The sequence below is a fragment of the Epinephelus lanceolatus genome, chromosome 24, assembly GCF_041903045.1.
Source record: "Epinephelus lanceolatus isolate andai-2023 chromosome 24, ASM4190304v1, whole genome shotgun sequence".
Taxonomy (NCBI): domain Eukaryota; kingdom Metazoa; phylum Chordata; class Actinopteri; order Perciformes; family Serranidae; genus Epinephelus; species Epinephelus lanceolatus.
In genome coordinates, this window is record NC_135757.1 from 21,819,084 (window position 1) to 21,844,005 (window position 24,922).

The window sequence follows — 24,922 nt, forward strand, 5'->3', positions numbered from 1 at the left end:
CAGCATTCTTTCGCTGGCCAGATTTGGCCCATACTGGTCATAAATTGAGAATCACTGACCTTAACTATGCGAAACCTCAAAATTCAGTTATTACAGAAACAGAATTCACATTATGCTTGGAAATTGAATGCAACTTAGCTAACAAATATAAACGTTATTAACAAACAATTAGAGAATACAGAACAAATTTCCAAGTTTTAACCTTTTTATTGTTTTTGGACTGTACTGGATGCATTTTGCCTTTACATTTCTTTCTGATTTTAATGCTCTCCACATACCCACATACACCCCTATCCACATTGGACTGGAGTGGGGAGCAATACTGATACCCCTACCTCTATAGAATGATCCACCACTCTCTCCAACAATGACCTAAACTGTGCAAAACCTCCAAATGAATTAATTACAGCATATAGAAATCACATTATGCTTTGAAAACGAATGTAAGTCTGTGGCCCTTTAACTTTATGCCACTCTATATGATATAATTTAAAAAAAAAAACAATACTAATTAACATCTAATAACTCATTGAAAATGATCAAATTTTGATATTCTCCCTTCATTAAAAGCTGCATTTCAACTGATCTTAGCTCGAGAGACAAAAGACAATAGTAGCCCCAAAGCACAGAAGTACATTAGAAGTGTTTTCTCATGTGCAAGTGCAGCGTCAGAGCACATTCACCAAAGGCCTTGCTGCTGAATAATCTCTCACAGAAATGAAAAGATTATTGATGATTAAGTCTCTGTATGCATGGGCGCTCCAACACTAATTTGGCAGCTCAGCGGAAAAAAAAAAAAAAAACAATTGCAAAGTTTTAAAAACATTTACATAAACCCCCATTTTTCAAGGAGGTATGAACATGAGTGGACTAAAGTGTGAGTGTGTGCGTGTGTGAGTGTTATTAGGAGCTTTAAACGAAACAAGATTGTGTCTTGTGTTGTACAGTAAATAGCTTGACTGTAAAGGTTGTATTTGATCATCAGTGTATTGTAACAACCAACTACCATATTTTCCATGTTGAAGTACTTGCAATAAATTATTATGGAGTACTCGAGTACCCAAAATCTAATGTAAGAATGAGGTTTGAAATGAACACCCAAGCAATAATGCGGATAGTGGTAAGGGTTAGCCTACCTTAGAGGACAGACTGTAGAAATTAGCTATAAAATGCAATGTTACATAGTTTACATTGCACATTCATTGCATGTATTTTGTCTAAATACCTTCAAACATGATGCCTGGTCGCCAGTCTGCCATTCACATTTGATCCAGTGATGTATGATGTAAAACAGTGAACGTTATATGCAGCAACACAGATCTATCATTTTTGATACATGGATCTGTGCTGATATTAATGTATAGCAGTTACATTACTGTGTCCTGTCCAAAAATGTAAACTTTTAATGCAGAGGTGGGTCAATTTACAATTGTTTCCTATTCATTTATATTTTCTTTCACAAAAAAATCACGCTATAAGTTGAACGATAACTGACCTTAAAATCAAGTACTTATGCCCATACCTAAAAAATATTAGCATTATTTTGGCAATGTTTAAGAATTTTCTCTCTATTTTAAAGAAAGTAACTTTTAATTAAACTCTAGTATTTTTACAATCATAAATGCATGCCAAAATGCTATCGCGCTATATGTTGAATGAATACTGATGTCCAAATCGAGTACTCACGCCCATCCCTCAAGAAAATATTAGAGATATTTCAGAAATTTTGATTAATGTTTTTCTTTTTTAATTAATACAACTTTCAATTAAAATCTATTTTTGTAAACATACTTGCGTGCCAAAATGCTATCATGCTATATGTTGAAGTAAAACAGATCTCCAAATGGAGTACTCATATTCCTTAAACATATTAGCATTATTTTAGCAATGTTTATATTTTTTTTCTTTTTTTTCCCCAGAAAAAATAAAGCAACTCAATTAAAATGTATTACTTTTAGAATCATACGTGTGCAAAACTGCTATTACAAATTGCATACTTATGCTTATCCCTGTACAATATAAGCATTATTTTATCATTGTTTATCCATTTTCTCTTTTTTAAGAGAAAATTTAAGAGAAAAAATGAAAACAACTTTCAATTAAAATTTATTATTTTTAGAATCATATATGTCTGCTAAAATGCTATCATGCTACATGTTGAAGGAATACTGACTTCCAAATTGAGTACTCATACCCATACTTACACAATATTAGCACAATTTTAAAAATATTGATCCATTTATTCTTTTTCCTTTTCAAATTAATGCAACTTTTAATTGAAATCTATAATTTTTATAACCATATATGCGTGCCAAAATGCTTTGACATTATATGTTGAATGAATACTAACATCCATATCAAGTCCTTATGCCCATCCCTAAAAAGTGTTAGCATTATTGCACCAATGTTTATCCATTTTCTCTTTATTTTAGTAGACTAGTATTTATATAATATGCCAAAATGCTATTACGCTATATGCTGAGCGACTACCCACGTCACACCCATCCCCAAAAATATTAGCATTATTTTAAAAGAAAAAATATTTTTCCTTTTGAAATTAATGCAATTTTTCAGACCATATCTTTCTTTGTAATTGACTTTGTACATATACTTATGGCTGTTTTACCATGTTGTGAACTTTCAAAAGACAAACTCTGATTGTATCACAGCCAAGAGTATAATATAATTTCTGCTATTCAGTGTTGGATAGTTAAATAATACATTTATAAAGAATTAATGAGTTAAACTCTTGCATTTTGCATAAAAGAAATCCAGTAGGTGAACTTGTTCAGTAATCAGTTGATGACCTTATGAGTTTCTGTTCACAATCAACTGCACACTTAAGTCAAATCTTTTAGCTCGAATCTGCCTCTGTGTGGGAGTAGGGTGGGCAAAAAGGGAAAAAAAAAGAAAAAAAAAAACATTTTAATGATACAAATGCTCATACACACACATTCATGTACACACACCAGGCTGACCCCTGAGTTCAGGTGGTTGCGTTTTCTTTGGAAATAAACCAAATAACTTGAGATGCGAGCAGTCGAATCAACCCCGTGTGAACCGCCCAAACAAAATCTGCATCCCAGAGTCCTCAGCGGAGATGCTTCTACTCAAATGAAGAGACAGAGATTGAGAGAAGAAGAAGAGGACGTGTAGCCTCGCAGCTCGCAGCGCCGAATCTAGTGTCTTCACCCTTGAGTGTCAACAGGTGAAAGTGGGCGATAACACTGTTTGATGTTGCCAGACAGAATTTCTACCACCCAACTTCACTTCTTCTTCTCCTAGACCTTTCAGCAGACTTCAAAGCCCCCCTCCTCCCTCCTCTATCTCTCTCTTCTCACTTTAATCCACTGCAGCAGAGCCCTTCAGTTCAAAGCGCTCAGGAACACCCCCTCCGCACTCAAAAAAAAAAAAAAAAAAAAAAAAAAAAAAACTGCAACCCAAACTTTTTCTCCAACCCTCCCTCCTCCTCCTCCCTCTGCTGAGTAGCAATTACAGCTCTGCTAGCGCGCTGACCAGCTCCTGCTATTAATTAATCCCACAAAGAGCGCTCATTTCCTGGCTTTCTCAGATTGACAAGAGATGAAGGGGAGGGGGGGGGGCAGAGATGCCTGTTTCAAAGGCAATTCAGTCTGACCAAGCCAAAGAGAGGAGAGAAGAGTAAAAAGGGAGACGAGAAGAAAGACCTGCCCTCCTAAAGTAGGTGGAGGTGGAGGGCGCATTTGATACAGGGCCCTACTTGAATGTGATTGAATGCTTTGTTGCCGAGGGCTCTTCGCTAATCTTTACCTGCACAAAAATTCACAGCGCTAGAAAATGCCCGCTGAAGGGCTTGTGAGTTGAGAGGCTTTGGCCTGGGTGGGCAAGACGGTTGGGAAGAGGTTTCATGTCCTGCCTGCGCGCTCTCTGTCTTCCCTTTCGCCCGTTGGACTTTCTTGTCTGAGAAGAAAAGGAACTCCTTCTTCTCTAACAGGCAGTCGGTTGGTTGGGTGGTGGAGGCGGTGGTGGTGGTGGTTGGAGGGGGATGAAAAGAGAGAAAAAGGAGTTTGAGAGAGTGGAAGGGGTGGAGCTGGAGGGGAACGTCGCCAGGAAGAGGGGAGCAAATGACAGTAGAGGGATTCAGATGTTTCATTCATGGCCTGTGTGCTGTTATGTTTGAATGGTGTGACAGAATCTAGTGTAGGATTAATCTTATTGTGGACTGAGGTATTCCCAGGGTGGCTCTTAGAAATTTGGATGCAGGATTGGAAGCTCTACATGGATGAGCAATAAGTCCAACCTAACCATGGCTTCCAAAAAGACACATATGAGCACTTTCTGGTTGGGATTAGTTGGTTAAGGTAGTGCAAGATCTGAAGCAGACACCAAAATGTTGGTGAAAACTGGTGTCTATACTCAACAAAAGATTTTTTATGAGGTAGAAACCTCCACTGTACTACCACAAATAGGCTCAGATTTTCTGTAGTTCCAACAACTCCAACAGAGTAAGACATCTTCTCTCCAGCTGAGAGACTGTCAGAGACAGCTGGCAGTGGCACCTTTCCAATTTTACCCTTCTTTCATATCTTAACAAGAACTTAACCTCCTAAACTTAACAGTTTTGAACCAGGAGCTTTAGCATTTGGATCAAGCAACTCGGTCTTACTCCAAAGTCGTCAAAAACTGGGGCTTGGTTGGTGACCTCCGGTTTCGGGCAACAACAAAAAAAAGCCATCCTTTTACGTTAGCATGATGGGCAGCCGGTCGCCATTATTGTTTAATGGTACATGGCAGCTTTGGGGGAAACATGGAGGGATAATAACAAAAATTAAGGCAGCAGAAATCCGAGTAGGGTGGGCGGACGTTGTGGTGGATAGGTCCAACAACCAGTGACTTTCACCCAAGAGGTCGCTTCTTGCTTTCTGTAAGATTGAAAAGCCAAACTGTTATTTTTTCCTAAACCCAACCACATGCATTTGTTGCCTAAACTCAATCACGTGTGTGTGTTGGCCAACCATAACCACGTGTGGGCATTTATCAGCACCTAAATGCCATGCTTTAGTTTTGTGGTGTCTCCCACACAGTTGGCACTTGTCGGCCCTTGTCTGCTGTTTATTTGGTCGATGGTTTGGTGACTTTCAGCGTCAGACACCAATGGAAAAAGCTGTCCTTTCACATTGGCATTATACGTGGCCAGTTGCCGTTATTGTTTAACAGTGCCCGGCGGCACTGGGTCCACGTCATTGGTTCGACAGCCCATTGGTTCGACATCCCATTAGTCCGACTGTCCGCGGTGCTGAACGGCTTGCGTATGGTGCGCCGCAACCGGCTTGAGGCGGAGCAGGCTCACGCCTTATGTGTTTGTCACTTTCTTTTTCATTTTAACCCACACCATGATCTTTTCCTGACCCTAACCAAGTGGTTTTTGTGCCTAAACCTAACCAGACCTTAACCACAGGGCATCATGATGATTTTGGAACGGACTTCGGAACAATGAGTTTAATATGGTCGGAACAATGGGCTGTCGAACCAATGGGCAGTTCGCGCGGCATCAGTGGAAATGCAGTGGGACAATGAAAGTTAAGGCAGTGGAAGTCCAAGTAGGGCGGGTTGGAGGGGTTGGTGCGTGTTTCTTTCACCTGGGAGGTCAGCGTTTGCTTCCCGTAAGATTGTAAAGGTAAACCCCGTTATTATGTCCAAAACACAACCACGTGCTTTTGTTACCTAAATACTAGTCTGAGTGGGCGGAAGTTGGCTGCATAGATCAGCCTCTCATTGGGCAGAACAAGCCACCCGCTGAAGTCCCGCCCTACCACCTCCGGTTGTGTAGCAGTTTTCAAGCGCACCGTTGCTGTGGCACCGCCAAGAACGATTGTGATTGGTTGAAAGAAATAAAAAAAGCCAGGGCGTTTTTTTCTCCAATCTTAAAGTGAGAGTCGGCGCAGCCAGACCTTTCTTTTCTTGAGAAAGGTCTGGTAAACGAGACTACCTAAATACAGTTGACACAGCGTCCAAGAACATCAACAACCAACGCACCCAGGGTACCTTGCACGTCATATGTTGACGTGGAAAGTCCATGACCGATCATCGATATGTGACGAGGTTGGAGTGAGAATGTGTTGGATAGAGTGAAAAACAAGATTAGTTGTCTCTAGCTGTTTTTTTTCCAGTGTGATTAAAAAGTAGACATTTAATGGTATTTTTCAGCCTGGACCCTATTTTCCCATTTTTTTGCGTCAAAGTGACTAATGGGAACTACAGTTTTTGACGCTGGTCCAGTATTGAGAGAGACCACTGCAGCAGCCAGCAGCAAAACAGGCTGCAATGTAACCTTTTGCTATTTGGCGGTGTCAATTTTTGTCCAGTAAAAGAGTTTGTTTTTGCCACTGACAGGCTTAGATTTTTATTTTAAGTGTGTGACAACATTATGGGAAGGATCCTTAGAGAGACATACCTTTTTGTTAAAAAGTGAGATCCTTTTTGTTCAAGTGGAAACAGCCCTGAAATCGCCTCAGCCAAACCACCAGACTCCATTTAAATAAAGAGCAATTTAAGCGTGTTAAGAGCTAGCATATTCTCACATCTAATTGGGTAAATTAAGGGTTAATTTCAACCACACCAGAGTGACTGATTGTTAGAACAGTTGAAAGATGAACCAAGATGGCTTTTGTGATTTTCATTTTGTTTCTGTCGACTTTGAATGAAGTGTGTTTTACTATGATAAAAGTACTCTTTATTTAAATGGACTCTGGTGAGTTTGGCAAGAGCATTTTGCAGGCTGTTTCTGGTTATACAGAAAGGATTTTTCTCTTTAACAAAAAGGTATATCCTTTTCATAAGTTGTCCAACACTTCTAATAACAATTTGAACCTGTGAGTGGCAAACACTTTTAGCGGATGTAAATTGACTGTGCCAACACGCCGAGTAGTTATATTGCACTGTTTGGCAGCTGCTGGTGCAGCATTCTCGTTCAGTACAGAGCCAATTTCAAAATGGTCATTCCCATGAGTCAGTTCGACACAAAAACATGAAAATAGGGTCCAGGTTGACTAAATACTGAACTTACCCTTTAAGTCAATATGAAAAGAAAAACATAAAGGAAATAATCAGGCCTACTTTTCTGAATACCACGTGCTCTGGACTACATTGAAAGAAAACTCATAACCTACCTTAGCCTGATGGAGCATCAATAAACCCTTCACTCACCTGATGAAGCATCAATATTTCACATAATCAATTCCTTTGAAGGCGGCTGATTGAGGGCCTAAAATTCATTTTCAGACGTTGCAGTCGATACAGTTTAAAATATTAAAGCATGGTCAGCTTCTCTTTGTTTGTTGCACCCATGAGGTACGCTGGCAAGAAGCTGAATCAGAGATAACGGTTATTCTCCCTTTTGAATGGCATTGGAGAGTCTTTGCCTGAGCATTAACATTTAACACAAACAGAGTAAGTGCTGTGTTTTTACCATCAGCTGCTGCTTTAGTTTGGTGATTTCTGTTCTTCTGTTTGTGGGTATTAAAGGTTAAAGGCTCAGTTCCTTATGGCTAGTGTGGAGAAGTTGAAACCAGCTCAATTGTTGGACATCGGCATGTTTCTACCTGAGATTGGTTGCGTATCTGTGATTTGCAAAAATGTACAATGTGAATATTTATCCTGGAGATTGGGTTGATACAGTTTCAAACTGTATCATACTGTACTACCCTGGGCGTTGTTTACAATGTGATGCACATTTTGTCCACTCCATAGTGTGTGGATTAATTTGGGATTCATTAGAATTAACTGAAGCAGTACAAAAATGCCCAAAGTGTTAGCGTCGAGTCTGGGATTGTGTCTTTGAAGTTTCCCAAAAGTGTACCTGACTGATGACTTTTGCCATGTTCGCTGAATGAAATCACATGTGAGCGGTGGATCAGGTTTCTTAATCCAAAGGGCAAAGCAATGGCAGGTGTGAAGGAAAGTGAAGGAAAGAAAAATTTAAATATTCACCCAGAGAGTGGAGAGAAGGGGGCCATTTTCACTGACCCCAAATGTCTGCATGTCCAACACTGGCCCTCTCTGTAGGCAGGCCAGATGTTCTTGCACATATATTGGTGTGAACATGCAAACCAGTAATCTCAACTGGTTGTTTTTCTATCATTCATCACCCCGGTGTCAGAAGTCATTATTTAGCCGTTGTTTTCATAAAAGAAAGGCAGCAAAAAACTTGAGAATTAATGGGCACACCTGATTGGATGTGATCTGCGCTTCCTGTTGTATGTGTGGCCAGAGCTTCCAGTTTGTTTTTCTTGTATTAGTTAAGACATCTTCTAATTTTGACTGTGATTTCTACACCTTGCTGAGGTCTATCTGTGAGGCACTGAGACAGTGACAAAGACATATTCCACACATGGCTGAGCTGCCGTTTACCAACAGTGCTTTGACGCTGGACTCTGTGTGGGTGTTTGCCTCTTCTGCAAAATCTGAGCTGGCACTCTACAAACACAGAGCTTCCTTCAGGATAATTTGGTCCTCAGGGATGGTCTTATGAGCCATTAACAAACTCCCCTCTGCTGTTCCAACGGGCCATGATTGTAAGAAAAACTAACACTTTAAAAACTTAATTTTCCCTCCTTGTTTGGTCGACCTGATTAGCAGACTGCTAATTCTCCTTCCCGGTGCAATTAATCACATTGACACCTGTACTCCAGGCTTCGTCAGAGTCTTCATTCTCACCCTCTGCCAAGCGGCTTGTAACCGGTGCGCTGTAGGCACATCAGAATGTGTTATTTTTGTCATCTCATTACAAGGGTTCAGAAAACTGCAAAACAAAGGTCCGGAATGTCACACCTCATATTTGAGTCTTTTTTTGGTGTTTCTCTGGAAGCAAAGTGAAAAGAAAAATATTGGCGTGTGAGTTTTGGCACGTTTCTATAATCAAACGACATATCTTGACACTGTTGGAGAGATAATGAAGCAAATATAGCACTCTAAAGTCATCTCACCTAAACTGCATTATGCATTTCTTCTATCAAATGGAAACCTTTATGAGAACATGTAAGCATGCCCGAGGCTATCTTGCTGTATGAATATACCCATTAAATCTCATTAGAATGAAGATTTGAGAAATTGTACTTGATAGAGTGTTGCCTTTTTGACTTCTTCACAGCTTTTAGAGCACCCAGCACCAGAAACTGTACTTTTCTGCTGGAGCCACCTCATTTATTTCATGTTATTGGGTCTTAAATGAGGTGAAACTGAATAAAAGAAATCGTGTTAAATTATCTCACCACTTTACCGGCTTTTACGAAATTTGATTTCAGAAAATCATTTCAAGACCTCATGGAAGATTAGCTACCTTTTTATGGAAACTAATCAGAATCTAAATAAATTTTAATATTAAATAATTAACACTTAATTTAGATTGTATTTTTATTGCCTCACAAATGGAGAAAAGTACAATTTCAGCAACATCTCTCATGTTTTCAATTATTGGTTGATTAGACTTCACTAAACTCAGAGTAACAATAAGACTGGCTGTAATCCATTCTTCAAACAGCTCATCAGACAGCAGCAGGTGCAGATCCTATATATATGAGGAAGGGCAAAATTCCAAACATGATAAATCACATACATGACTGTCATCATGTTCAACCATAGACTTTTTTATTATTGGATTCAGCCATAACAAGCCATGTAAGATATGTGTTCACGAGTCTTTATGTTTTCCCATGCTGTTGGTGCATGTGGTATTTTGTTGTCTTGCAACACAAGCCGTAGATGCAGGTCAGCATAAGCAGTGACAAAGGTGGCGCCATATGTGTGTGTATATTTATTTAATTATTTATTTATTTTATTATTTATTTATTTCTTTTAATGATATAAACATATTGTACAAAAAATTAAGGTGAACAAAAGCAGCACATACAGATTAAATATAGCTGCTACAAATACATATGAAGACACTAAAATTGGATTTAGCTTTATTTTTCTCCGTTGTTACGAAATGTTACGACAGTTCCTCTCTCTGCTGCAGAGAAAGAAGTTTGTCCTGAAGCTTGCTGATGTGATAAAAGGTGCTTTATTCAGCTGTGACGGTGACTACAAACACAGTTACACTCCAAAATGGAGTGGGAGAGGGTAGGGTCCAGTTTTAGAAAGGCCCAGGGTCTGCAGCTTGGCAGATGCCATAAAAAGTCCTCTTGTCCTCTCCACCCCAAAATCAACTCATATACTACATTAATTTAGAAACGTTAATATGGTTAGCAATAAACCCACAAATGTAAAATATTCCCAGTTTGCAGAAACATACAGTACAGGCCAAAAGTTTGGACACACCTTCTCATTCAATGCGTTTTCTTTATTTTCATGACTATTTACATTGTAGATTCTCACTGAAGGCATCAAAACTATGAATGAACACATGTGGAGTTATGTACTTAACAAAAAAAGGTGAAATAACTGAAAACATGTTTTATATTCTAGTTTCTTCAAAATAGCCACCCTTTGCTCTGATTACTGCTTTGCACACTCTTGGCATTCTCTCCATGAGCTTCAAGAGGTAGTCACCTGAAATGGTTTTCCAACAGTCTTGAAGGAGTTCCCAGAGGTGTTTAGCACTTGTTGGCCCCTTTGCCTTCACTCTGCGGTCCAGCTCACCCCAAACATCTCGATTGGGTTCAGGTCCGGTGACTGTGGAGGCCAGGTCATCTGCCGCAGCACTCCATCACTCTCCTTCTTGGTCAAATAGCCCTTACACAGCCTGGAGGTGTGTTTGGGGTCATTGTCCTGTTGAAAAATAAATGATCGTCCAACTAAACGCAAACCGGATGGGATGGCATGTCGCTGCAGGATGCTGTGGTAGCCATGCTGGTTCAGTGTGCCTTCAATTTTGAATAAATCCCCAACAGTGTCACCAGCAAAACACCCCCACACCATCACACCTCCTCCTCCATGCTTCACAGTGGGAACCAGGCATGTGGAATCCATCCGTTCACCTTTTCTGCGTCTCACAAAGACACGGCGGTTGGAACCAAAGATCTCAAATTTGGACTCATCAGACCAAAGCACAGATTTCCACTGGTCTAATGTCCATTCCTTGTGTTTCTTGGCCCAAACAAATCTCTTCTGCTTGTTGCCTCTCCTTAGCAGTGGTTTCCTAGCAGCTATTTGACCATGAAGGCCTGATTGGCGCAGTCTCCTCTTAACAGTTGTTCTAGAGATGGGTCTGCTGCTAGAACTCTGTGTGGCATTCATCTGGTCTCTGATCTGAGCTGCTGTTAACTTGCAATTTCTGAGGCTGGTGACTCGGATGAACTTATCCTCAGAAGCAGAGGTGACTCTTGGTCTTCCTTTCCTGGGTGCCAGTTTCGTTGTAGCGCTTGATGGTTTTTGCGACTCCACTTGGGGACACATTTAAAGTTTTTGCAATTTTCTGGACTGACTGACCTTCATTTCTTAAAGTAATGATGGCCACTGGTTTTTCTTTAGTTAGCTGATTGGTTCTTGCCATAATATGAATTTTAACAGTTGTCCAATAGGGCTGTCGGCTGTGTATTAACCTGACTTCTGCACAACACAACTGATGGTCCCAACCCCATTGATAAAGCAAGAAATTCCACTAATTAACCCTGATAAGGCACACCTGTGAAGTGGAAACCATTTCAGGTGACTACCTCTTGAAGCTCATGGAGAGAATGCCAAGAGTGTGCAAAGCAGTAATCAGAGCAAAGGGTGGCTATTTTGAAGAAACTAGAATATAAAACATGTTTTCAGTTATTTCACCTTTTTTTGTTAAGTACATAACTCCACATGTGTTCATTCATAGTTTTGATGCCTTCAGTGAGAATCTACAATGTAAATAGTCATGAAAATAAAGAAAACGCATTGAATGAGAAGGTGTGTCCAAACTTTTGGCCTGTACTGTACAATGCCAACACTTTCTTCTGCTGACTGGGCTGTATTTTCAAGTTACATAACATAGGGAGGGTACAAATTTGGTGTAGGGTAGCATTACTCATCTTGAAACCTACATTTGCAGTGTTGGGCAGTAGCGCCACTCAAAGAAGCAACATTATTCACTCAGCTACATTTCTCAGTAGCGTGGTGGTAACTTTCTGAGTCAAATGGCTTTTCAGTAGACGAGGGGAAGCACTTCTGCATGACATCACATACTAATCCTTCAGTTGATTCTGCTTGATGCTTTCGCTATTGGCTTTCCTTGGCAAGACCCGCCCTACTCTGCCTCTGATTGGCTGCATTGCACTTCTTGACACGTTCCTCACTTGTCTTGTCCATAGACTGTGTATATTTAGTGGATTTGCAGTGGACACTGGAGAAATTAACACAACAAGGACAAAGAAAAGAGCTGAGAGACAGAGAACAGTATCAAGGAGGAAGAGAAGAGACAGTCAGTGACATACTGATGACACCAGTTAACTGCAGGATGTGTTCATGTTCTAATGTCCAAAAAATAAGTTTTATTTAGGTCCATTATTTTTTTTGTTTATATGGTTTTATTGACTGAAAAATATGTTTTTGAATCACTGACAGAGCCAGACAGACAACTGAAAGAGGCTGAGACAGAGAAATGCATTAAGTAGGAAGAGTAGAGACAGACAGCAATAGGCCGACTGATGATGTCATGTTATCGGAGGTCATGTTCAAATGTCAAAAAGTTGTGAAAAAAAGAAAAGAAGAAAGTTTTAATTTAAGTTCAACAGTTCAACTGAACATTTTTTACCTGCCTATTTGTTTGGATGACAAACAACCCCCCCAGTAATTAGCCAGAATAAGTAAAAACACCTGTTGACATATCACAGACTGAGGACACACTTGCCTACTAGCTGGCTGTGTGTGAACATGAAGACCAATAATTCCCTCCATTAGCCAAAACACGCTAATCAATACTGATTATTATTTTTGAAGGAAAGTGATAAGGCTGCAATATTCCACTTTCTGTCTTGCATTTTAAAGACTGCTGAGCTTCACACCAACATCACTAAATCCTGCATACCTCACCTTTTTTTCCTTTAAAAATCAGTCGTCCCAAAATGAATGGTATAGGCAATTACTTTATTGTCACGGCCATCATTATCTTAGAAATGATTGCCTTCCAAAAAGCAGGTAATGTTTGGGGTAATAACGTACGTAATGCATAATGAGGACAGGCTTCACTGAGATGCATTTATGTCTACTGATAAAAGTGTAGCTCTCTTTGATGTCTGGAATGGACAAGTTTTCTTCCAGTGTTGGTAATCAGGCATTGTTTAAAGAAGTGAGAAGTTCTGAGGAGTTTCACAGAGCAACACGCATCTGATGTGATTTAATTGCACCAAACTCGGCGTGAACTCACATGCCAAGAGTACATTTATGATCCTAGAAAGTGATCTTGCCACAAATGTCACCCTCCACATCCATGGTGGCACTCTTGACGCTACCCACAATGCTAATCTAGTCACTGTGGGAACAGCTAGTTCAGAGTTGTTGTTTGGTATCACAACTTTAGTTTGATTTTTGTGAGAAAGTGTCTAAAAGTTTGTAGCTGGGAGTCAAATTTCGTTGCTTTTGAAATTCTCACCAAGGCTCTTTGAAATTGTTAGCGTATTGCATCACCCTCCAGTCCCTCGAAATTGCAGGCCTGCTGTTGTTTGAGAGGTCAGGGGCCAATCTGGGCATCAGAATGTCCTGGAAGCCTAATGTGACAGTGCACCTGCCTTGCATTTCGATCCTCACACCCCAAACCTCGCACCAGACCTCGCCATCAAAGAGCTCGGCCCGCGCTGACTCACACGCGGCAACAGCCAGGACATCTGTGGAGTGCTGGCAGCCCGTGTGTGTACATGTATGCACATTTGCTTGTGTGTGTGTGTGTGTGTGTGTGTGTGTGTGTGTGCATCCAGACAGTGTGTGAGACCTCACATTCCAGCCAACACTGACTCTTACTCAGGCTGTGTTTGGCCAGCAAGCCACTGGGAGCCGCATCGCGTGTTACAAGCGACGGCCATGTCGGAAGCGGAGGCCTGCGGCTGCATCCTGGGAGTCTGTCAGGGAATCACTTTTACAGCAAATAACCCCTACAGTCCACACACATGTACTCAGTCTCGATTTTTTTTTTGTCTTTGTCGCACTAAAAACAGGCACACACGTAAATACTTTACACACAGGCGCCCTCCACTGCATGAATATTCATTCGCAACTGTGATGAGCTGTGACATGCTTTCCTGGCAGGGCTCAAGGACCACATGGCCGGGGTGTTAGAGGAAGAGAAAGGCCGTGTCGGAGCGTGTTACTCAGGCCTGCCTCATTCAATTGGATCCAACCACGATGGTCGGATTTCTCAATCTCAGATGGATTCCAGACGTTCCCTTAAAGCCACTCCTCCCCTTCTTCACTCTTTGATTTCAAAAGAGGGACTTTGGGGCTGCAGGGTGAGGGGATATCTGTGTGTGTGAGTGTGTGCACATGTGGATGTTTAAGGGAAGAAAATGGAAACCATGTCAAAAAAAGGTGCACCTTGCTCTACATCTCCAGCACCTTTCTCAAATACAAACCTTCTGGGTAAAAAAATTTCAGCCCACTTTAACGAGATGTTGCTTTTGTGCGGCACGGGGAAGCTGGCATGGCCGATCGTGGCGGGAACAATGCCGCCTTTCCGCGGCTGCCCATTGTACACAGATCTTTGCATTGTTGGGTCCCTCCTCGCCCCCTTCGCCACTCACACCCGGCCAGCTGGCACGGAGATGGCAGCGCAGTTGACAAGGTTCACAATACCCCCTCCAGTCCACACCACAATAGAGGGACATGGACACAGGCACCTCTATGGCACACAAGAGGCTGAGGAGGGGATACTGGGGCCTCACAGGCAGGTGGTGCTGCCAACGTCTCCGTGATGTGTTGGTAGCTTTCAGCGCTGACAAGGGGCTGGCAGAGAGGTTTCTTCTTTTAAAATCCACATTGTTCGCGGGGGACTCTAGAGGATGAGTGTTTGTGTGCTGTTTTTCTTTTTTCTCAGAGAGACAGGGAGCTTAGTCTCCTCTCACTCTCACATGCAGCAGAAACACACAAAATCCAACTCTTCCTCTTTCTGTTGGCCCCAGCTTATTGCACTATTGCACTGACTTTAGACTTTTGTCAAAGCTTATCAATAAGAGAAAAGTGGCAGATTCACATGTCTTGGCAAACCGGTGGGGAAGGAAAGGGGGTTTTATTTTCTGAGAGAGGCAGAATGCTGAGGTGTTTCAAGTCTCAGAGAGTCTCTGAGTCTCTGAGTGACAGCTGGATCCCAGCGTGTTGTTCCTCAAGTCATGATATGGTGTTTGCGGCGGGTGTCGTATTTGTCTGGGTGCTCTTGCTGGAGCCTGAGCTGCTGGTTTGTCATTTCACGAGGAGCTTTAGTGTCTTTGGGAAGCTCCGACTGGGTTACACAAAGTTGAAGGGTGTGTGACAGCGCTGTCAAGGTCCCTGAAGGTCATGCTATAAATATTTTTTTCTGAAAATAGAATCTAAAACTACAAAATAAGACCAACATTAACTGTTGCAGCAGAATAGCTGTAAGTAGGGGAGAAACAGGGTCAGCTGGGACGAGGGGACAGTGAGGATAGTGCCTTTTTAGCAAGTTAAAAAGCAACCATGCTCCTAATCTAACACACTCACAGCCTCAAAGTGCACACTTTTTAACTATTCTTCATATTTCATTCACAGTTTTGAAATCATGCTAGCGTTAGCTGTCTTAATTTTTGTTGGTAGCTAGCACTGGAGTTCAGAGTGTGTCTTCTCTCCCTGGACAGTTATCAGGGGGCGGTTGGGATAGTATTGTTTGAAGTTCCTAACTTGTCAACAGAAAGTAGCCAAAAACCCCCCAAGAAACCCAACAGGATTTTCCCAATTGAACACGACCCACTGTAAAGTCACTAGCCCCATTTAAAGGTGGGAATTTCAGGCCATTATGCTGCCTTGCTGTTCTCTATAAATGATACAATCCCGGAATGGGGGGACAGAGTTGTCTTGCCTTTAAGCCAGCATCAAGAGTGCAGTCTCACTCCAAAGTCGTTGAAATCGGCACTTGGGAAATAACTTGCGGCATCAGACACTGATGAAAAAGCCATCCTTTAACGTCGGCATGATTGGTTGCTGTGATAGTTTTATGGTGCTTGGTGGCATCTGGGAGAAATGCGGTGGGACACGAACGAAAGTTAAGACGATGAACGTCCGAGTCGGGCAGGCAGGAATGGTGGTGGATGGGTCCAGTGAACACTGTCTTTCACCTGGGAGAGTGGTGTTTGCATCCCGTAACATTATAAACCTAAACCCTGTTCTTTTTTCCTAGTTGTTGAAGGCAAAACCATGGTGGTTTACTGACATTGCATTGCATTAATTATGAAAGAGACTGTATGTAAATGGTAAATTTCCAGTGAAGTGTATTTTGAAAGAAGACAATGCATGCAACGTCAACATCCAATGCACCCAGGGTACCTTGCACATTGTATCTGGACATGGAAAATTGTATAAGCGGGACAGCTGGCAGGACGGGATCATGGGTGACACAATCTGACATTTTGATGACTTGGTATGTGTGTGACCCACTGTGGGAGATTTTAAAAATAACTGATAGCAGTTAGCACCTAACTAGACAGTGGCCGAAAATGTCTGCAAATTGGGGAAACATAGACGTCTGAGAGCTCCTTACCCTCCGAGCAAAGGACGAGATCAGCCACCATGTTTCAGGGATGGTAAATAATTGTTATTGGCATATTGTGCCATTGTTATTGCTAATAAAACGGTGCTGGTGCATATGTTTAATGTCACACTAGCAGCTGATGCTGTTGTGTTGCATATAACACCCGTCATGCCTCTTTTGATTCCGCAATGCCGGCATGTTGTCTGAAATCACACGAGAGCAGGTCAATGCTAATTGTTGTTTGGTTCTGTGTAAGAATGCAAAAGCAGCATAAAGAAAAGACTGCATAGTTTAGCACGATCTCTGTGTAAACAAAAAAAAAAAAGGGCCACCGTGGGAATGTTTACTTAAATTGCAGCCAGTCAGAAACCTTTATTTTTATTTTTTTACCCCCTTTACAAATCCTTTTGCTCCATAGGAAAATTTTAAAAAATGTAACAATTATAGATTTTTTTTTTTCTCTCAAAAGACATGCGTGACTTTTTTTTAATTTAAAGGATATATTTTTTAGCCAAGAACAAGGTGTTTCAATCATTGAGCAGAGGCAGAATTATGAGAAAATGCTCTTGGTGCACATTTAACAAAATGGTCACTTTCACGATTGGGTTGGGCTCTAAAAAAAAACTTGATAAATTATTAGCAGACACCTGTATGTGTTCAGGGATTAAATTATTATCATCACTGTCCAAGTAGTTTGTGAGTAATAGACAGTTATTTTGTGTTGATACAAAAGTGTCCCAACTGACCCCGCTCTCCCCTACTAGATATGCCTTTTTCCTTGTGTTTAACGATGTTGAACTGATCGGTGAGTTCAGTCTTTGCATTTCATCCCATAGCACCACACAGTACAAAAATGGCTGTTTCCCTGGTTGTTTACTGTTATTTATTTATTTATTTTAATGGCAGGTTGCAATTTGGAACCTTTTCACCCATGGACACACAATGTCAAATGTTAATGTATGTGCTTGCATAAATTCGGAGGGGTTCTGTTGTCAGACCACGGCTGTGTGTGAATTTCATTACTGTCAGGGAGGTAAACAGAAGGCCAGTGGCAGCACCAAGATGGTTTTGATGTTGAGATGTTTCACTGCTTCGGGTTTTCCTGCGCAGCCATGTGGCTGCAATGACATCAAGGGATACCTGATGGGAGGAACACTCGTCCTGAATTGTAGATTTATACAGTATTAACAATTAATTAATTCATTCATTTTTAAGAGCTTGTTTCCATATGTGGTATTTTAAACACTTTAGCCATAGCAGCATGACTAGGGATGGCAATGTTGGTCAGTTGCCATGCACAGCAGTGAGGGTGTATATAAGTTTTCAGCACAATATATTACATAGATTTTTGGACAAGTATACAATATTTGCTGTCATTTGCAGTTCTGCCAAAATACAGTTTTGATTTGATTCAGTTCACAGGCCTGTGATCAGTTTTAGGCGATATAATCCATTCTCCTTTCCAGGTTGTCAAATACAGACTCTTCATCACCCCCTTTCCCTTCGACATCTCATAATGACACATAGGGCACCCTTTAGCAAGTCTATGTAATGCACAGCGGAAACACATTGCAACCAATGGTTTATGTTGTCAGATTCAAGGAGCATCTGAGAAGCGGCAAGATAAATCCCACATGCAATCCAGACACTACTGGTGGTGGTGGCTGATGACTCTGAGGCTGATTGCTGACGAGGCTGATAAATCTGCAAAATCTACGTGGTGAAGGGGCAGTGGAGGGTGCACACAGCTGTTGCGTGACAGAATTACAGGCAGAAGGAGAACCATATTCAAACAAGAAGCAGTGTGACAATAGGCTAACAGAGAAGGTGTATCTCTGTGCTGTTGGTTAGCTGTGATTGGCTGACAGCCAATGAGCCATATTTTCAAAATTACAAAAAATGATCAGTTTCCTCTATGAATAAGCATAATAGGGTGGACACGTTATGCTTTACCGCTGCTTACCGTTATCTGCCTGATGCTCGACCGCCAGCCGAATGTTAAGGAAGGAGGTGTAATTAGACAGAAATGGTGAATTTCAAAATAAAGGCGTCTTACAGATGGTGATATGTATCAGGATATGTATCAGTGTTTTCACTAGGGCTGCCCCCGACTAAGAATTTTCCTAGGCAACCAATAGTCGTCATTTAGGTCCATTAGTCGACTAGTCGCCCACATGTTTACGATATTCATTTAAAGGTCATATGTGTAGCTGTTTCATCAAAACGAATATTTTTTCAAAAATAATATATCCTCAGAACCTCTTGAAAGGGGTAGAATTAAAGTCTGTATTTTCCTGAAACATATAATTACAGTAGAGAAATAATTGTTTTAGAAATTTTGATGGGCCCAAAATATGTCAATATTTTGATTTGGTTACGTTGGCTATGTCGACAGGAAATTATTTCTGAGCCAACAGCATAAATGCATTAGAGTTCAGCTCAGGGTTGCCAGATTGTGATAGCTGCAGAGGAATGGCGTCGTCCCAGCGCTTTCCGTTGCAAAGTCTAGCCGACCAACGGAGAAGCAAAACCAGAATCAACATCGGTTCAGCTTTTGATCGTTGGTGTCAGCTGAAGGCAGAAAAAGGGCTAAAAAGCCATGCAGAGACTGCCGCTTTCATTCTGGACAGGTAAGCTAATGTTTGCTAACTAATGCAGCTAACTTATAGCTAATGTTAGCTAACTTGGCTAGCTGTCTCCAGTGTCTGTCATTTACGAACCTTGCAACCTGTAGAATTGCCTGCAGAGTTTAAATATCACCTTGGGTTGGCCTTCACCTTCTCAAAATGATGCCACACTTTAGACTTCCTTCCAAAATATGGTTTTAGTTTTTAACCGCCTGGAAATGCAAGGTCGGTCGCTGGGTGCAACTCTTGTGCCTTTTTTGCTTGCAAGAGCATGGTGGTAGGTTGCGTCTGCGGTTGCTAACAACCTAGCAAGCATCGTATAGCCTATTTACCTGAAATCCTGAGTGCAGAGCTGATCTTCTTCCAGGTGCTGTTTATAAGTGTGTAGGCCTATTGTCTGTGGGGCAGATGTAAAGCTGTGGGTAGCCCTGCACTACCATGTAGCCCTGCACTCACATGATCAACTTTTCCGTATTTATCAGACTGAATATTTACAGAAGAAGGGAAAGATATCTGTCGGCTGTGATAGGTTTGTAACGTGACTCCTGTCTGACTGCTGAGTGTGGCCTCTTCCTGTGTCTGTCCTTTCAAATTAAATTCCCACATGGTCCAGTCATGTTCCAGGTTTTGATTTATTTTGACAAGGCACAGCTCCTAATGGAGTTTCATGGGTTTTTTTTGTTGTTGTTGTTTTTTCTGCAAAAAAGCAATGAATAAAATTTTGGCAACTAATGACCTTTCTGGTTAGCTAACGACTATTGGATCCATGATATTGGATTGTTGACCATTAAATGGATATATTGATCCAAATTGATGTATTGTCACACCACTACACAGCAGTAGGCTTGTGTTTGTTTAAATAATTCAGGTTTTTGTGTGACAATTCTGCTTTTGTCTTTGCTAGAAAGTTATCAAATTATGTTTTTATGATACAAAGAGGACAAAACAGGATTTGGTGGATTGTTAGCATGTTAACTGTACCCAATACCTGCCAAACAATGCCTCCCTGCTCTGGTCCACTTTCAAGTTCTACTTCAAATTTAATTTATTTTCTAATCAGTCCATCCCTGCGGATCCCCACCCTCCCCAATCTCACCCTCCTTTTTCCTCCCCTTTTCCCCTCCAACCCCTCCTGCCCCACCCCAAAGGTTTTCCCCTCGCTGCTGTCAGTTCAGCACTTTTAAGGGAATTGGTGCTCTTTGAAATGCATATTCCACAAGGCCCGGCACTGGCATGTGTACACTGCTGAGTAATTGTGGAGGCCAAATGTTTAATTACACATGGCAGGCCAAGCAGCGGGAGGCCACACCGCAGCGGGGCTCAAAAACAACGGCCTAGCTTCTCTTCCCTCGGTCAGACGCGCCAATAACAACCAGCCCCCCCACCTCCAAAAAACATACTGAGACTACAGACGGCAGGCCGAGAGGAGGTGGGGGGTTTGTTTTCATGTTTTTGTGTGTAAAACAGATTTAACTCTTTAAACTCTCCTTCAGTTGATGTCTGATGTGTAAGATATTCAGTTGCGTGCCAAGACTTAAAGCAACAATACAGTTCAGTGAGCAGTGCATACCTACAGTACAAGGTGTGCAAACACTTAGCCTGAATATGTTCCTCTGCTGAATGTGCTTAAGCTCTGCATTAGCCCTATGGTGGTCTTTGGTCATCGCAGCAGGCCTGGGGTTTGTCGTGGTTCTGCTAATGGATCAAGACTGGTCCTGGGGAGATGGGTGGAGGAGGTGGGGATGGGGAGGGAGGGCAGGGGAGACTGGGGCCCAATGTCTGTGACCCTCGGGTGGCGGGAGGAAGTGCAGAGCAGCAGGGGAAGTGGGAGCACCTGTGCAGGTCAGTGGCAGCCCGTCAAGCTTAACTAATTTTGAAATTGACCTTTGACCTCCATTCCCACGGTGCACCGGGGCACAGGCTGAGAAAGGTCTCCTCTTCCAGCGTGACTCCTGCTTCTAATTACCGGCTAGAACAAAGTTGTTATCTGATTAAGCCTCCTCATAAAACCATATCATTGATTGTATCCTTTGCTCAGTGTCGGTACAAATTAGCCCATTAACACACAACAGGGATGTGGCGATTTAATAAAATGAAGCTAAAGCCGATAATGGCTGCAGTTCCTTGAGTGGTTGACCTACTGTGAGGGATTAGCACGGCCTGCTCTCAGTCTTATACACTGACACCAACACCGCACACACACATATACAGGCACTGTTAGCCACTAGCATATCCTGTGCTGCCTGTAAATTCTAAATTGAAGGTAAATGTTTGAAAAAATGGCTAAAAATTCATAATTTATGCATATTTTATTGATAAGAAGTCAGTATTTACTTTGCCATTCCAGCCATATGGTTACAGTTGATGGATTTACAGCCTTGTGATTGGCTAATCTTGCATGTCAACATCAATGACGAGGTGAAATCAGTCTGCAACGGCCGTTTCTCCCACATGCAGAAGCCTTCACATACAGTGCACATGTGCTTGCGAACACCTGCGAACATGCATGTGTGTGTCGATGCCCATTAAAGTCTGTACAAGTGTGTTTCTGTCTGCCGGTGTGGTCTGTGTCTATGTGCCTACAAGCTGTAACATGCTCAAACAATCACATAACGATTAAACCGCGGCGGCCCCTCAATTTTGAGCCACACTCGGTGTCACGGGGAAAGATGTCTGGCGAGAGGAGCACTGCCAGATGTCTGGATGGTACAGTTGTTTTATATTGTGGAAAGCATGTACTTGTGTACTAAAGACAATCGGTATATTAGCTGTCCTGCTCGTGTTTGTATTTTTAATGCATATTCTTTAATAATTTATTTGATCCATAGTAACACAGTTAGGACTCCAACTAACAATACACCTACTTGTCATTTAATGTAAAAACTGATGGACTACAAATTTCTCTGTATGAATTTGTCAGTTTTTGCTTGTTGAAAATTACATATTTTAGTTATATATTTTATTTTATTTATTTATTTATTTTACTTTTTATCGATAAAAAACATTGTCAGATTTTTTCAGCTAATGATGTAATTTTGCTTTTGATTTGATTTAAAATAATATTTTTTTCTTTCAGCTCTAAAGGGATTTCTTTCAGGCTGTTGTGTTTATGTTCTTCACATGCCGCATGCCGCCTGCCAATCAAACAGTGGGGGTGCTTATAAGATGTCCTTATCCTTAGATTTCCAGTTGAATAAATGTACAAGATGTAATTTTCTGCCGCCAGGGGACTCTCAGTTGAGACAATAACAAAAGACAGAGCCTTGCAGTCAGTTTCTCCCAGTTAAAATTCCTTTAGTGTTCGTTGTTCAGGAGATTTTTAACGGCAGCTGAATTATCTGCAGAGGTCTCTTTGTCTCCAAAACAAATGGACCTGGTGTAATAAACCAGTAAAAACACTGAAGTAGTTTCAAGTTAAAAAAACGTTAAAAATGTTTTTCTGATGCTGTTCGGCTTGTTGAAGCCAGGGCTTCCAGCCTAGCTCCTGCTAATGTGTACCCACCTTTTGTCTTTGATAATTTAAGATCCAGACATTGAGGAGGTTTTGACTTGGTGCCGAATTCTCTGCAGTAGTCTCTTCCTCTCCAAAACAAATGAACCAGGTGATTTAAAGTGGTAAAATCACTCAACAAAGCAGTGTCACGTTAAAAATCAGTGTTTCTTGAATGCTGTTTGGCTCGCCTCAGAGAGGCTGCTAGCCCAGATTCTGCTAATGTGTGCTCACATTTTTATGCCTCAGCACCAGTGATAGCCATGGCCAGAGGGATTGTTTTTAGGTTGTCTGTCCGTCTGCCCGTCCCATTCTTGTGAATGCCATATCAAAGAACGTTTTATGCTGGGTTTCACACTACGTGGTATTTCTGTCCATTCTGATGGTCACTATGTCAGATTAGGAAAATTTGGAGTCATAAATCTTGCCATGACTTAGCCGACAGGCATGACATATGCTAAAGTGTCTCTGCTGTTTGACACCATCATTTTTCCCTTTTTACTGTGTCATGGTAACGTCCCTAGAGAAAATATCAAATAAGGCTGGGGTGTTGTTGTCCAGAGCAGCAGATTGCTCTGTGTTTCTCCTGATCAAAGTGACGGCTGTGACAGAAGTCATGAATGACAAAAACAAAGTCAAACATGCAAGACTTTCTGTCAGGATGTTGTGAGGTGTTCCAGATATGGCCTTGGTTGTTGTCTACTTTGACACACTACAGGAGATGAAACAATGGATTATCACGTACGACACTTAGTGTTGTTTACAATCTGAGCCAACACCATACGACGCTGCTTCAGGCTATATATATCGAGCTCCTATGGTGTAGTGTGAACCTGGCATTTAAGAGATATTCTTTCTTTTTTTTTCGAATTTGGCACAACTGTCCACTTGGACTCAAGGACGAACTGATTCAATTTTGATGGTCAAAGTTCAAGGTCACTGTGGCCTTGCATCCATTTCATTCTTGTGAGTGCCATATCTCAAGAACGCGTTGACGTTATATCCCCAAATTTTGCTCAAACGTCCACTTGGACTCAACAGTGAACTGCCTCGAATTTGGTGGGCCAGGGTCCACCAAAGGTCAAGATCACGGTGACCTAACAAAACATGCTTTTGGCCAAAATGTAATAATTCATAAAATAATTAAAACAAAATTTCACACCAATGTCTAATAGGATAAAATGATGAAGCGATGACATTTATATCCAAAAGGGGAGAGGTCAGCTTCATTGTGACATCATAATGTTCTGGGAAAAAAACCACTCTCCATTGAGTACCATAACTCAGGAACAGAGGGGGAGACATTAGGTCAGATACTGAATTGGTGACGCTAACCTTGGGTGTCCAACTTAAAACTGTGCTAACCGTATAGAACGTTTGTGCTTTGGGGAAGATGTTTCCTGAGATATCAATATAAACTGTAACTTGACTGGTGCACGGAGGCATACAACTGTGAGGCGATAATTCTAGTTTTTTGGAGAACTTAAGATCCAGACATTCATGAGGTTTTTATCAGAATTATCCACAGAGGTTTCTTCCTCTCCAAAAAACAGTCCAGGGGTCTCATTTATAAACGCTGTGTATGCACAAAACTGAAAGAGTCATATGCCATTTCCCACACATAAGTTGTGATCTATAAAAATAGATTTGATGGAAGAAACTTTGACTTGTGCTTACAAACATTTTGGAGACAAGAAATGTGTGATGCAGATGTTGAAGGTGGAAGCCTGATTGTCGATATTGTCAAATATTTTTTGGCACATGCTATTTTTGGCTTTTGTCCATATGTATATTTTTAGTATGGATCCTACGCATTGTCTTATAAATGAGACCTCAGGTTATTTAAACAGGTAAAAACACTGAATAAAGCAGTTTCATGTTAAAAATTGGGGTTTCTCTGGTGGTGTTTGGCACGGCAGGGGCTGGAACTGAGTTGCTGCTAATGTTTGCTCCATTTGTTTCTCTGATAACTTAAGATCCAGACGTCTGATGACTAAAATCCTTTTTCGGGTAAAAAAATGTATAGTTGCAAACAACCAAGATCCAAAAAGTGAATCATAAAAATGTGGCTTCAAACTGATTAAAAAGTAAATTTATGACAGACAACCACAACCCTAATGCATGTGCAAAGAGATATGATGCCACTGAAAGGTGACCAAATGACACTGA